Source organism: Pristiophorus japonicus, chromosome 10 (genome assembly GCF_044704955.1).
Source record: "Pristiophorus japonicus isolate sPriJap1 chromosome 10, sPriJap1.hap1, whole genome shotgun sequence".
Taxonomy (NCBI): domain Eukaryota; kingdom Metazoa; phylum Chordata; class Chondrichthyes; family Pristiophoridae; genus Pristiophorus; species Pristiophorus japonicus.
The window spans coordinates 13,808,750-13,823,075 of NC_091986.1; positions in this window are offsets into that span (position 1 = coordinate 13,808,750).

The following is a 14,326-nucleotide window of genomic DNA, read 5'->3' on the forward strand; positions in this document are numbered from 1 at the left end:
ACAACGAATATCAGCAGTGGGAATGGAGTGCGAGGAGGGTTGACAATGATTAGGGGATAAGAGGGTACATGCATCCTGAATGCAGAGGGCATGGCTAGGGAAGTGAGCCTACAGCTTTCAGATGGATTCAACAACCTACACCATGGCCTGTAATAGATAGAGAAAGGGGCAGCTCCATCAAGACTTAACATTGTGTGGAACATTGATCTTGCAAGAATGGCAGGCCAACATAAATGTAAAGGGTACTCACCCTGACGACCCTCGTGGGGTCGTTGAACTTCTTGCGGCATTGTGTGCCAGTTCTAGCCACTGTGTCCACCGCTGACACCTCCTGGGCAAACTCCCTCCAAATTCTCCTAAATATGTTGGGCACTGGCCTCCTTCCCCCAACCAGATGGAGTGCAGGCCATCTCCTCTCTATGGCCTGCACTAAGGCTTCAGCAGCCGCTGGAGAGAATCGCCATGCATGTAGTCTATTCTCCTGATGCTCCATCTCTCCCGCTGTGTTGGAAGTGGGCCGGGTTATCTGCACATGCACGAAGTAAACCGCTGCACCCTGTAGCACCACCTGCGCCCAGGAAAATTAAAAAGCGTCTGCGCATGCGAGAATTTTGGAACTTTTTTTACCGCCGCGATTTTCGGCTGGGGCAATAAAACTTTCTGGTGTAATGCCCAATTTTGTGCCCTTGATCATCAAACCTCTTTTTATTGGTGGATTTTTCAGACGAGGACGCAAACTTTCCCCAGGCGGTACCAGAACCGCCCCACCGCCATTAACGCCCCGAACTCACAGATTCCAAAAATGTAGCCCTCGATTTGCTCAGGCCGACTTCAACGGGATGAGACAGAGTCTGTCAAAAGTAAACTGGGCAAACCTGTTCATGAGTAAAATGACAGAAGATCAGTGGAAGATGTTCAAAAAAGATACTGATTCAGAACCAGTTTATACCCCTGAGGGGCAAGAATGCTACTTGCCCCCCAAAAAAAGCCATGGACAACTAAAGAGGTAAGGGACAGCATAAAGCTAAAATAAAAAGCATACAAAAATGCAAAAAAACTAGCACAGATCCTGGCGAATGGAAAACTGCGTACAGTTCAGATCTCCGTATTTAAGGAAGGATATACTTGCATTGGATGCTGTTCAGAGAAAGTTCACTAGGTTGATTCCGGAGATGAGTTTAAAGTTAAAGTAATTGGTAGAAGATTTAGAGAGGATTTGAGGCATAATTTCTTCACCCAGAGGATGGTGGGGGTCTGGAACTCACTGCCTGAAAGGGTGGTAGAGGCAGAAACCCTCACCACATTTAAAAAGTACTTCGATGTGCACTTGAAGTGCCGTAACCTGCAGGGTTATGGACCTAGAGCAGGAAAGAGGCTGGATAGCCTCTTGTTGGCCGGCGTGGACGCGGTGAGCCAAAATGGCCTCCTTCCGTGCTCTAAACTTCTATGAATCTATTCTATGATGGGGTTGAATTATGAGGATAGGTTGAGCAAGTTGGGCCCATATACATTGGAGTTCAGAAGAATGAGAGATGATCTTATTCAAACCTATAAGATAATGAGGGGGCTCGACAAGTTGGATGCAGAGAGGATATTTGCACTCTTAGGGGAAACTAGAACTAGGGGACATAGTCTCAGAATAAGGGGCCGCCCATTTAAAACTGAGATGAGGAGAAATTTCTTCTCTCAGAGGGTTGCAAATCTGTGGAACTCTCTGCCCCAGAGAGATGTGGAGGCTGGGTCATTGAATATATGTAAGGCAGAAATAGACATATTTTTGAGTGATAAGGGAGTAAAGGGTTATGGGGAGCGGGCGGAGAAGTGGAGCTGAGTTCATGATCGGATCAGCCATGATCTTATTGAATGGCGGAGCAGGCTCGAGGGGCCAAATGGCGTACTCCTGCTCCTATTTCTTATGTTCTTATACAAAGAACAGCCAAGGGTCACAAAGCAGATAGTATGAGTTGCAAAAAGGGAGTATGAAATGAAACTTGCAAGGGTTATCAAAATCAACACAAATAATTTTTACAATTATATTATGAAAAAGAGGGTAGTCAGGCCCCTTAAATACTTAGGCTCCAAGTTTCCACATGATTTGCTCCTGATTTTTAGGAGCAACTGGTGTAGAATGGAGTATCTTAGAAATCGGAATTCTCCACATTTAGTTTCCTCCAGTTCTAGTCAGGTCGAACAGTTTCACTTTGGAACAGAATTTTTTTTTCAAAAGGGGGCGTGTCCGGCCACTGATGCCTGATTTCAAAGTTTCGTGAGTGAAAACTTACTCCAAACTAAATTAGAATGGAGTAAGTGAAAATTTTTGTACGCTTGAAAAAACTTGTCTGCACTTTAAAAAAATCAGGCGCAGGTTACAAATTAGGCATAGGGAACGAGGTGGGGGGGAGGGGGGGAAGGGAAGTCATTAAATTCTACAATCAATCCTTAGTTATACTTATATAAATATTATACAAATAAATCCAACCTGAATAAAAATTTATAAGCAAAGAAAAGATTAAATAAACCATGTTCCTACCTGTGTGAAAGTGCTTCAGGCAGGCCTTTCAGGCAGCGGTGTGGCGTCAGTGTCTCGCCGGCAGTGGCAGCAAGCAGCCTTCGAGCTGAGCTGCTGTGCTTGAGGCAGGCCTTTCATGTTGGAGACAGGCAGCGGTGTGGCGTCAGTGTCTCGACGGCAGCCTTCATTCTCTTCGTGGCTGGCCGCGAAGAAGCAGCACCGGATGGACCCGAGGCCATTCGGCCATGAGATATCAGCGGCGTCAGTGGCTGGCCGGCAGCCGAAGAATCAGCAGCGGACCGACGTGAGGCCATTCGGCCATGAGATAGCAGCGCCGTCAGTGGCTGGCCGGCAGCCGAAGAATCAACGCAGGACACACGCAGCTCATTAAGGTTCTTGAGGCCATTCGGCCACGCTTTAGGGGCGGCGCCAGTGGCTGGCCGGCAGCCGAAGATGCAGCAGCAGCCTTCGAGCTGTGAGGGCGACTGAGGCCATTTGGACAGGGAGAGACAGCCACATAGACAGCTTTATATTTAAATTTGCAAATGGGTGCTGCATTGTCAACACCACATATTATGCAATGGTTTGCCATCAATTCACTGCATAGGAGAGAATTGATTAGAGCTCACCGCACCAGGAACATCGTAGCCCGTAGGTTGATGGGCAGGAGACCTTACCCACGTTGACAATATCGAACCAGGCGCTCGTACCTGGACATGAGCGAGGCTGATTGTGTGAAAAGGCTGCGTTTTCGTAGAGAAGTTGTCACTGAGATCTGTGATATGCTGAGAGCAGATTTGCAGTCCAGAAGCAGAAGGACAACTGCCCTGTCTGTTGAAGTGAAGGTAACAGCTGCACTTTCTTTCTATGCCACGGGATCGTTTCAGGCTACAACTGGAGATGTGTGCGCCATCTCTCAACGTGCAATACATGCCTGCGTTTACCAGGTCATGGCTGCACTTTATGCACGAAGGAATGACTTAATCAATTTCCCAATGACCGCACAAGCGATCCATGAGGGGGCTGTGGGCTTCTTCAGGATTGCCGGCTTCCCAAAGGTACAGGGCTGCATTGCTTGTACCCACATAGCCTTGCGAGCACCCGTGGAGGAATCTGAGCAGTACCGAAATAGGAAAGGTTTCCACTCTATCAATGTGCAGCTCGTGTGTGATGACAAGCAGCGCATCATGTCAGTCGATGCGAGATATCCTGGCAGCACCCTGGGCAGTTGGAGCAGCGCGACTCCGGGGTTGGTGAGGCCTATAAAAGGCCCAGCGGGAGAGTGAGGCGGCGGCAGTTGGAGCAGCGTGAGTCCGGGGTTGGTGAGACCTATAAAAGGCCCAGCGGGAGAGTGAGGCGGCGGCAGTTGGAGCAGCGCGAGTCCGGGGTTGGTGAGGCGAGCTTGTGCAGCTACAGGGAGAAGGCAAAAAAGAAGTAGAAAGAAACAGAAGGGTGACGTCCCAGCCAAGGGGGTGGGTGATTGGCTGGTGATTGGTGAGTAGTTTATCTTTTTTCTCTTCTATAACAGCGAGTAAACTTTAGCATTATTGTTGCCTATCTAAGGGTTAAGTCATGACAGGACGGCTCGGTCACGTGTTATGCTCCTCCTGTACCATGTGGGAACTCAGGGACGACTCCAGTGTCCCTGACGACTACGTGTGCGGGAAGTGTGTCCGCCTCCAGCTCCTGACGGACCGCGTTACGGAGTTGGAGCTGAGGGTGGATTTACTCTGGAGCATCCACGATGCTGAGAATGACGTGAGTAGCACGTGTAGCGAGTTGGTCTTACCGCAGGTGAAGGGTCCACAGCCAGATAGGGAATGGAAGATCAGCAGGAAGAGTAGTGCAAGGGGGGTGGTGCAGGGGTGCCCTGTGGTCATCGCCCTGCAAAACAGATACACTGCTTTGAGTGCTGTTGGGGGGGATAACTCATCGGGGGAGGGCAGCAGCGGCCAGGTTCATGGCACCGTGGCTGGCTCTGTTGCACAGGAGGGTAGGAAAAAGAGTGGGAGAGTGATAGTCATAGGGGATTCAATTGTAAGGGGAATAGATAGGCGTTTCTGTGGCCGCAACTGATACTCCAGGATGGTATGTTGCCTCCCTGGTGCAAGGGTCAAGGATGTCTCGGAGTTGGTGCAGGAAATTCTAAAAAGGGAAGGAGAACAGCCAGTTGTCGTGGTGCACATTGGTACCAACAACATTGGTAAAAAAAGGGATGAGTTCCTACAAAACGAATTTAAGGAGCTAGGAGCTAAATTAAAAAGTAGGACCTCCAAAGTAGTAATCTCAGGATTGCTACCAGTGCCACATGCTAGTCAGAGTAAGAATCGCAGGATAGCGCAAATGAATACGTGGCTTGAACAGTGGTGCAGCAGGGAGGGATTCAAATTCCTGGGGCATTGGAACTGGTTCTGTGGGAGGTGGGACCATTACAAACCGGATGGTCTGCACCTGGGCAGGACCAGAACCAATGTCCTAGGGGGAGTGTTTGCTAGTGCTGTTGGGGAGGAGTTAAACTAATATGGCAGGAGGATGGGAACCAATGCAGGGAGACAGAGGGAAACAAAAAGGAGACAAAAACAAAAGACAGAAAGGAGATGAGGAAAAGTGGAGGGCAGAGAAACCCAAGACAAAAAACAAAAAGGGCCACTGTACAGCAAAATTCTAAAAGGACAAAGGGTGTTAAAAAAACAAGCCTAAAGACTTTGTGTCTTAATGCAAGGAGTATCCGTAATAAAGTGGATGAATTAACTGTGCAAATAGATGTTAACAAAAATGACGTGATTGGGATTACGGAGACATGGTTCCAGGATGATCAGGGCTGGGAACTCAACATCCAAGGGTATTCAACATTCAGAAAGGATAAAATAAATGGAAAAGGAGGTGGGGTAGCATTGCTGGTTAAAGAGGAGATTAATGCAATAGTTAGAATGGACATTAACTTGGATGATGTGGAATCTATATGGGTAGAGTTGCAGAACACCAAAGGGCAAAAAACGTTATTGGGAGTTGTGTACAGACCTCCAAACAGTAGTAGTGATGTTGGGGAGGGCATCGAACAGGAAATTAGGGGTGCATGCAATAATGGTGCAGCAGTTATAATGGGTGACTTTAATATGCACATAGATTGGGCTAACCAAACTGGAAGCAATACGGTGGAGGAGGATTTCCTGGAGTGCATAAGGGATGGTTTTCTAGACCAATATGTCAAGGAACCAACTAGGGGGGAGACCATCTTAGACTGGGTGTTGTGTAATGAGAGGGGATTAATTAGCAATCCCGTTGTGCGAGGCCCCTTGGGGAAGAGTGACCATAATATGGTGGAATTCTGCATTCGGATGGAGAATGAAACAGTTAATTCAGAGACCATGGTCCAGAACTTAAAGAAGGGTAACTTTGAAGGTATGAGGCGTGAATTGGCTAGGATTGATTGGCGAATGATACTTAGAGGTTGACTGTGGATGGGCAATGGCAGACATTTAGAGACCGCATGGATGAACGACAACAATTGTACATTCCTGTCTGTCGTAAAAATAAAAAAGGGAAGGTGGCTCAACCGTGGCTATCAAGGGAAATCAGGAATAGTATTAAAGCCAAGGAAGTGGCATGTAAATTGGCCAGAAATTGCAGTGAACCCGGAGACTGGGAGAAATTTAGAACTCAGCAGAGGAGGACAAAGGGTTTGATTAGGGCAGGGAAAATGGAGTATGAGAAGAAGCTTGCAGGGAACATTAAGACGGATTGCAAAAGTTTCTATCGATATGTAAAGAGAAAAAGGTTAGTAAAAACAAACATAGGTCCCCTGCAGTCAGAATCAGGGGAAGTCATAATGGGGAACAAAGAAATGGCGGACCAATTAAACAAGTACTTTGGTTCGGTATTCAGTAAGGAGGACATTAACAACCTTCCAGATATAAAAGGGGTCAGAGTGTCTGGTAACGAGGAGGAACTGAGGGAAATCCTTTATCGTCGGGAAATTGTGTTGGGGAAATTAATGGGATTGAAGGCCGATAAATCCCCAGGGCCTGATGGACTGCATCCCAGAGTACTTAAGGAGGTGGCCTTGGAAATAGCGGATGCATTGACAGTCATTTTCCAACATTCCATTGACTCTGGATCAGTTCCTATCGAGTGGAGGGTCGCCAATGTAACACCACTTTTTAAAAAAGGAGGGAGAGAGAAAACAGAGAATTATAGACCGGTCAGCCTGACATCGGTAGTGGGTAAGTTGATGGAATCAATTATTAAGGATGTCATAGCAGCGCATTTGGAAAGAGGTGACATGATAGGTCCAAGTCAGCATGGATTTGTGAAAGGGAAATCATGCTTGACAAATCTTCTGGATTTTTTTGAGGATGTTTCCAGTAGAGTGGACAAGGGAGAACCAGTTGATGTGGTATATTTGGACTTTCAGAAGGCTTTCGACAAGGTCCCACACAAGAGATTAATGTGCAAAGTTAAAGCACATGGGATTGGGGGTAGTGTGCTGACATGGATTGAGAACTGGTTGTCAGACGGGAAGCAAAGAGTAGGAGTAAATGGGGACTTTTCAGAATGGCAGGCGGTGACTAGTGGGTACCGCAAGGTTCTATGCTGGGGCTCCAGCTGTTTACACTGTACATTAATGATTTAGACGAGGGGATTAAATGTAGTATCTCCAAATTTGCGATGACACTAAGTTAGGTGGCAGTGTTAGCTGCGAGGAGGATGCTATGAGGCTGCAGAGCGACTTGGATAGGTTAGGTGAGTGGGCAAATGCATGGCAGATGAAGTATAATGTGGATAAATGTGAGGTTATCCACTTTGGTGGTAAAAACAGAGAGACAGACTATTATCTGAATGGTGACAGATTAGTAAAAGGGGAGGTGCAACGAGACCTGGGTGTCATGGTACATCAGTCATTGAAGGTTGGCATGCAGGTACAGCAGGCGGTTAAGAAAGTAAATGGCATGTTGGCCTTCATAGCGAGGGGATTTGAGTACAGGGGCAGGGAGGTGTTGCTACAGTTGTACAGGGCATTGGTGAGGCCACACCTGGAGTATTGTGTACAGTTTTGGTCTCCTAACCTGAGGAAGGACATCCTTGCTATTGAGGGAGTGCAGCGAAGGTTCAGCAGACTGATTCCCGGGATTGCGGGACTGACCTATCAAGAAAGACTGGATCAACTGGGCTTGTATTCACTGGAGTTCAGAAGAATGAGAGGGGACCTCATAGAAACTTTAAAATTCTGATGGGTTTAGACAGGTTAGATGCAGGAAGAATGTTCCCAATGTTGGGGAAGTCCAGAACCAGGGGTCACAGTCTAAGGATAAGGGGTAAGCCATTTAGGACCGAGATGAGGAGAAACTTCTTTACCCAGAGAGTGGTGAACCTGTGGAATTCTCTACCACAGAAACTTGTTGAGGCCAATTCACTAAATATATTCAAAAAAGAGTTAGATGTCGTCCTTACTACTAAGGGGATCAAGGGGTATGGTGAGAAAGCAGGAATGGGGTACTGAAGTTGCCTGTTCAGCCATGAACTCATTGAATGGTGGTGCAGGCTAGAAGGGCCGAATGGCCTGCTCCTGCACTTATTTTCTATGTTTCTATGTTTCTATGTTTCACCCACGATGTGTTCGTCCTACGCGACAGCGTTCTATCTAACATGTTTGAGCAGCAGCCAGAAGGGCAGAGGTGGCTACTGGGAGATAAAGGGTACGGCCTGACCACCTGGCTCATGACGCCCCTACGCGTGACACGGACAGAAGCTGACCGTCAATACAACATGGCGTACATTGCGATGCGCAGCATCATTGAGAGGACCATTGGCATATTGAAACAGCGATTCCGATGCCTGGACCATTACGGAGGACAGTTGCAATACTCTCCTCAGATTGTCGGTCACTATTGTGTGCTGCATGCTTCATAACTTAGCCATCATGAGGCAGCAGGAGATGGTGGTGGAACCCGAAGACTGACGTGAGGGTCCAGTGCATGATGATAGTATTACGGAAGACCAGGATGTGGATGAAAATGACAATCAGGAAAGTGCCTGATGCCGGAGCACGAGGTCGGAGGAGGGCCGTCCATCATGCCCCTTTAACAATTGCTCGAGACTTGCGCCAGCAGCTCATCCGTGAACGCTTCAACTACTGATGCCTGAGAGCTCTGCGACTACTTTTGCGCATGGACATGTTTATTCTTTGCAGTTGTTCCGACGTTGTGTTGTGTTAATGGAACATAAAACAGTTTTAATGAAAAAATATTTTGTTGAAAAGTTAACGTCACTCTAATAAAATAGTTGTTGTATCAAACTATACTTTTTAATACGACTGTTGAACATCACTTAAAAACTTTAAGATCACTCATAAACTTGTAAAGTTACAAAAGTTACAAAACACTTTCTATGTGAAAAATTTTACACTCTAAGATCACTTACACTTCAAGATCACTTTTTAGATGCAAAATTAAATAATTTACAGAATGTGAGAATATTTACACTATAAGATCACTTGAAAACCCTGAGATCACTTATATGTTGTAAAGTTACAAAACTTACAAAACAGTTTCATTGTGAAAAATCTTACACTCTGAAGAACACTTAAACTTCAGGATCACTTTTTAGGTGCAAAATTAAATAAGATACAAAAAAATGTGAGAGCATTTACACTATAAGATCACTTAAAAACCATAAGATCCCTTATAAGTTGTAAAGTTACAAAACTTACAAAACAATTTCAATTTGAAAAACGCTACTACAGCTACATCAAGAACAAGAACAAAAGCAGCAAAGAAAGGCTGCAACCATCTCTCATCCACATCTCAGTGAATGTTCACTTCCTCATGGGGGTGTCATTTGATTGGCTGGGCTGTGTGCCCTTATTGCAGCAGCTACCTCAACCAGGCCCTCCCTGATGGCCTGTGCCGTCGATTGCACTCCCTTGGACATTCCCTCCCTAAGTTCCCGTGTCATTACTGCTATTTCTCCCGTCAGGACCGTCAAATCTTCACCTACTGCATTGACGCCACCGATGAGTGATCGGGTAAGCTCATTGGTCTCCATACCCAATGCCACAACCTGAGCCGCATCTGTTGCACGCTGCATCTCAGGAGAGCGTGTCTCCAATCTCCTTCTCCTCTGCCTGGGTCTGCCTCATGGCACCACTACACTGGGAGGCGCGGGCACGGAAGATGGGATGCTCGGTGTTGCAAGCGACACCACTACACACGGAGGCGCAGGCTGGGACTGTGGGATGCTCTGTGTTGCAGACGGCAGAACTAGAGGGAGAGGCTCGGGCTGGAACGGTAGGACGCTCGGTGTTCCAGATGACAGCACTCGAGTGCGAGCCGTGGGCTGGGATGTTGGACGAATGGGTGTAAACTGCTCCATGGGACCCGAAGCATCGGAATCAAAACCATAGTAGATGGAACCAGAACCTATGCGAGAGAGAGGCGCAGGCTCGGACGGTAGTGCACTGACTGTAGAATGCTGCATTATACCAGCAGCACCACTGGGACCCACAACATCGGAAGCGAAATCATGGAAGGTGGAAACAAGACCTATGCTAGGGGTTGAAACTCTGATGTCCCTTGATGGGGGCGCATAAACATTAAATTGGAAGCTCTCCCCTGCAGACATTTCAGTCATCGCCGCCATCATCCAGTCTGGATCGTCCGCAGCTGGTTGTACTGGTTCTTGTTCTGTACCCTCAGGATCCTCAGGGTTGGCAGCAGCAGCATCGTCATCATCGTCATCATCATCATCATGTTCTGCGAAATACATCAGAACAGTCAAATGTTTAACAGCAAGGGAGGGGGCCGGGTGGGTGGCATGAGTACTCTCACACATAGCAGGCCAGGCAGCAGGTTGATTTAAAGGGCCATGATGCATTTTCAGGACTTACCCTCTTCCTCACATGCGGGCCCAGCTTGTGCTGTACCGATTGCTTTTCTCCATGTACGACTCATCATAGCAGCTACCCTCTGTTCCAAGGGTGTCAGTGGATGCAGATTGGGCATGCCTCCTCCTGTCCGAGTTGCCTCCCTTTTGTTGTGGACCAATTTCTTCTGCAAAGAGTAAAATATAACTTTTGACAGAGTGTGTCAGTCTGCAAGGTGGGACATACAGATAGCCAGGTTACAATTACGATTAAATTAAAAATGGGAAATATTACTGACACTAACTACTTGTGCCATTTCTTTTTACACTGACTTCCAGATCTCATGGTATGCACCACTGCGCAGTAATCTTCTGCAACTTGGTTCCAGCGTTTCTTCATTTCTTTTGGTGGCACTTTTATGCGACCTCTGTTGCTGGTATCTAGCTCCTGCCATCTCTGCTCAATTACGTTGACTAATATCTCCACTTCCTCATGCAAGAAATTCTTTGTTCTTGGTGGACGTTGATCCATTGCAAAGTTGAATTGGCACTCTTATTTCTCCAAACACACAGTCCTTAATTTGCATGCACCAATGCAGCACCTGTTCTGCACGTTTAGCAGTGAAAAGCTGAACTCACTGATTTCAGCAGGTGATTTATTCAGCAGTACTGCTAAAAGCACTCCCTCACACATAGAAATATAAAAAAAAATTAAATTACAAGCCTTTGCAGGGGTCCAAGAAACAAATCTTCAGTTTTTCTGCAGTATTTTTAAAAATGGCCGAGTGCCAATGTTTGTGTGAGACTGCGCGTGCGCGCACGCTCCAACGCGCACGCGCAGGGTTGCTGGCACCACGAAGGCTAATTTAAATTGTACCCGCCCCCTGCTGCTTAGAAAATCGGCGCGAGTGTTAGGCTCCGCCCCCTGCTGCGAAGAGCACGCCGCGCCAAGCAGACATCGAGCTCCAAGGAGCTCGAGAATATCGGAGTTTTTTTTAGGCGCAGTTTTCGGCGCGAAAAACAGGCGCCCAGCTGGGAGGTGCGCTGTTTTCACCGCGGCACGAAACTTGGGGCCTTAAAGTGGTGATTGTCGATGATAATAAGGAAATGGCAGACATGTTGAATAAGTACTTTGGTCAGTATTTACAGTAGAGGAAGCATTCCAGAAATCCCAAGGAAACTAATATTAAATCAGGGACAGGGAATCAATACAATTAACCCAAGTTTAAAGAGTGCAATTAGGAAACACTTCTACGCACAAAGGATGATAGAAGTTTGGAACTCTCTTCCTCAAATGGCAATTGATGCTAGACCAATTGTTAATTTTAAATCGGATATTGATATACGTTTGTTAACCAAAGGCATTAAGGGAAATGTGCCAAAGGCAGGTATGTGGAGTTAGTCGCCGATCAGCCATGATCTCAGTGAATGGCGGTATAGGCTTGAGGGGCTCAATGGCCTCCACCTGTTCCTATGATCCTAACACGCCTTCCCTATGAAAATCCAGCCCACTGGTTTTAGATGACTTTCCATAGGATTGTTTTAAAAAACAAAGTCCTTGAAATTTGAGTAGGCTGGAAATCTGGAAACAGCGGCAGGCAAGGTTAATGGCCACCCGCAGAGGGAGCGCAGGCAACACCGGTATTTTGGTGCCGCCTGCTAATGAACATCAGTGGTGTGGAGAACCTGTGGTGTAACGCGTTCTTTCCAGTGCTAAGCTCAGCAGAAGGCATTGCTTGTGCCTTGCTTGCGTTTAAGGAGAACGAGGAAGAAAAAACGAGTGAACCTGTAGACCATGTAAGGAACAGTTGCTCTATTTGTTACAACAACTTACCTGCCACCTGCTCACCAATCAATGTTACAGTTTTGCATTCAGCTTTTGTGCAGGAAGCTCCCTCTTGTTTAAAGCGCATCACATTGACATCAGCAAAGCTGCAGAACCCATAGAAACATAGAAATTTACAGCACAGAAGGAGGCCATTTAGGCCCATCGTGTCCATGCCAGCTTACAAAGAGCCTCACGGCCCTCGGTCAGCAGCCCTGAAGGTTACATACAAACCTATGAACAATGAACAATGGCAGAGAGGTAAAGAGCACCCAGCCCAACCAGTCTGCTCCACACAACTGTGACACCCCTTATACTAAAACATTGTACACTCCACCCCAACCGGAGCCATGTGACCTCCTGGGAGAGGCAAAAACCAGATAAAAACCCAGGCCAATTGGGGAAAAATAAAATCTGGGAATATTCCTCTCCGACCCATCCAGGCGATCGAAACTAGTCCAGGAGATCACCCTGGCCGTATTCATTTCCCCATCTATGGATGTCATCTTTTAAATCAGCTCAGGCTCTGGCTTACAACATTTCTACAGATGGGAAAAAGGTTCGGTAACTTGTTTGTGGGGAGACTGTGGACTGCACCGGGAAGTCTGTGGTTTGATCGTACTTCGGGTTTTATGGGATCGGAGAAGAAGGGTTAAGGGTGTGGGTGTAAAATGGGGCCAATTAATGACCTTGTTTATATTGAAGTCTGTATCATTTTCCCATTCACCTAACCTGTCCAAGTGTCCCTGCAGCCTCCTAGCATCCTCCTCGCAGCTCGCACTGCCACCCAGCTTCGTGTCATGCAGAAGGCATGCAGCATTCAGTGTTGTTGAAAGGTATCATAGTTCATTTTTTTTACATGGAACCAAGAATGCTTTCAAGCAATCTGCCCTATCACTTTACCCACACATCTCATTCTAAAGGAATAGAGACTGAACAAAGCTCTTTATTTTAAATGCTTGTTTTAATTTTCATGACGCAGGAAGAAAAAGATACTGCACAGGACCAATCAAATCCAATGCTTTGCAGTTTTTGAAACCATTACACTGTAGTCATAAGTTCATCGATATGCTGGGATCACATTAGTCACTGGCTCATGAAGGTCTGACAACTGAGGGCTTTTTAGTATTCCATGGTGAGGAGAGAGTAATCCTATCTGATAACTTAAAGAATTTGAATTCACACTTCAGATTTCAGAGATCAAAACACAAAATGGGGGAGAAATTTGGTTGGATAGATCCCTTCGTGAGGGGCGCTAAAGGGTTTTCAGCCCCGAGCATTGACATTCTCACCGCTCGGCAAATTCAGTGTGCTGATGATCATGGTTGATCTTCGACCGTAACTCCCCTTTCCAACTCAATCTCCATATCACTTGGTTTCCTTAGTGTTCAAAAATCTATCGATCTCACTTTTGAATATACTCAACGACTGAGCATCCATATATTTCAAATATTCACAACCCCCTGAGTGAAGAAATTACTCCTCATCTCTGTCCAAATGGCCGACCCCTTATCCTGAGACTATGACAGCACCCCCACCCCCCCCCCCCACCACCAGTTGTAGACTCTCCACCCAGAGGAAACAACATCTAAGAGACTGCAATTGACTTGGCCATGATAAAGCCTTCTAAAGCAGGACCAATGGAGCTGTTGAACAGGTCAATAGAGGCAGTAATGTCCCGGCAGGTGGAAGTCCAGGACAGAGCAAAGGAACCTGGGAGATTCTGGGCTGGTGAGGGAGAAGAGGTGGGGGGTGGGGCGGTCGCTTTTCCAGGGACAGATAGTGAGGTTAATGGAGGTGGAGGTGGGGATGTGATAGTGAAAGGGTTGAGAAAACGAGCAGAAAAGATCAAAGCTGGAATGCGGTGAGGCCTTGCATAACAAAAGGTCAAGGGGGTGATGGTGAGTTTACGTGCAAGGCAAGGTCGCGTGCGGACGAGTGGCTGAAAATATCTGCTGATTCCACTGGTCAACCGACAACGTTACAGGAGCGGGCAGGGAAGTGGAGCTGAGTCCATGATCGGATCAGCCATGATTGTACTAAATGGCGGAGGAGGCTCGGGGGGCCGTATGGCCTATTCCTTCTCCTATCGCTTACGTTCTTAGATGGAGGGTTGAGCCTACGTGGAATGT